This window comes from Propithecus coquereli, unplaced genomic scaffold (assembly GCF_000956105.1).
Source record: "Propithecus coquereli isolate 6110/MARCELLA unplaced genomic scaffold, Pcoq_1.0 Scaffold516, whole genome shotgun sequence".
Taxonomy (NCBI): Eukaryota; Metazoa; Chordata; class Mammalia; order Primates; family Indriidae; genus Propithecus; species Propithecus coquereli.
Genome location: NW_012151019.1, coordinates 249,659 through 251,390, shown reverse-complemented (window position 1 = coordinate 251,390; position 1,732 = coordinate 249,659). Strand labels below are relative to the sequence as shown.

Sequence of the window (1,732 nt, the reverse complement as noted above, 5' to 3'; positions counted from 1 at the left end):
ATGCAAATCAAGTCAGCCTTAAGTTCTCCTGCTGCAACAATGCCTGTTACATACTCTTCTATAGAATCTTCAAAGAAAAACAGTATTGCCTAAGAATTTAAAACCAACTTAACTTATTAATCATATACAAAACCAACAGAAGGATGTGTAAACACTATATTTTATCAAGATTCCATTGATTATAAGATGCACTTTGTTCTGTTAACACAAAGAAATAAAAACTCTTCTAATTAAACTTTAACACAGTTAACAGTGGTCCTGAGTGATGCATGAATTGCTCTGACATTATTTCTACTGCTGTGGTTGCATTGGTTGGTGTGTGATAAGGCAATCAATTTGCATATATCTTAGTAGTGAAACAATGCAATTTTCATCTAGAATGGGTTGCTTCCTTTCTTAGGTCCTATAAAATATCTGACGGTTTTCTACAAGAAAATGTGAAACTATAGTAATTCCTCCAGTGACATTGGCTTTATTGATTAGTATATGGCCTGTTGCTTTGGTTTCTTGTCTTGCTGCACCCACAATAATTTTGTTTCAATGCCAAATTATAATGTAATATTTTTGAAGGCATTTTAAGCTGTAATAAACTTCAACATGATTCAGGAAACTCAGTTACAGTGATGACAGTATAAACAACTCAGAGTTCATGCATGTGGAGGCAATTGACCACTATGGTGTGAGTGCCCCCTGGCGGACAATGGTTGTAAGACACATCAATTGTAAGATGTCGCAATTTTCAAGATGTTAAAATGTGAAAGAAGTATACCTTACCGTGTTTATCAATGAAATATGGTATACTGAACCTTAGCAATTATATCAGCAAAGTTATGCTTTTGAAAAGCTCACTTGACAATAAGAAAAACCTCACTATACATGTTTCTGAAGAAATAACTATGAATATTATTGATACTAAAAATTAAAATGTGGGTGAGTCTCTCAGAACCTCGTGAAAAACAATCAAGAATTTAAAAGATCAGGTGAAGAATAAAAAGTTAAAGCCAAAAACCCAAGGTTTTGCCATCACTAAAAGGTAGTCCAAAACACTATTTCCTCATCTGAATATATGTATACATGGAATTAGGAATTTTTTGGAAGCCTTTATTGTGATCATCAGTAGAATTTTTAAAAATGTGTTTACAATACAAATTGTTTTTTAAAGCCAAAGGAAACAGAATGGCCATACAAAACAGACCATAAAATAGACTAACCAAAAGTAGACTTGGTCTGCAGTTGTCACCATAAATGTGATTATTCAGTTATTCAGCAGCATTTATTGAGTACCTCTTACATGACAGGTACTGTTCTAGTCACCAGGTTTCTAGCAGTTCCTTTTTTTGCGGAACTTACCCACTTACCAGGAGAAACTGATAATTAGCAAAAAACAGGCTGTGTGTAAGATAAATGCTACTGGGGCGGGGGGAAGAAGGGTAAGGTAAATAGGAAGTACCAGGTGTGTTGCCGTAGTGCAGTGAGGTGTGTGTTGAGGTCAGGGTGAGCAGATCTGAAGGAAATGAGGGAGTGAGCCCTGCAGATATCCAAGGATAATCAACATTTCTCCATTAAATGCAGATTCTCACTTTGGATTTTAAAATCCTGAAATATGATGCCAGGAGAGAAAAACTTAAAGCAAAAGTGGAGAGAAAGAATATAAATAAGGACTTGAACAAACATGCCAAATAGACTTGGAGAGAAGGCATAGGTGCTAATATTAATATTCACACAAAGCAAG

The 1,732-nt window shown here is 35.0% G+C and overlaps 1 protein-coding gene across 1 annotated transcript in view; it reads left to right on the top strand.

Moving 5' to 3' along the window:
* The window catches only part of CATSPERB (catsper channel auxiliary subunit beta), a 138,884-nt gene that overhangs the window by 69,623 nt on the left and 67,529 nt on the right, over positions 1–1,732 (top strand). The gene's annotated exons all lie outside the window — the stretch shown is intronic.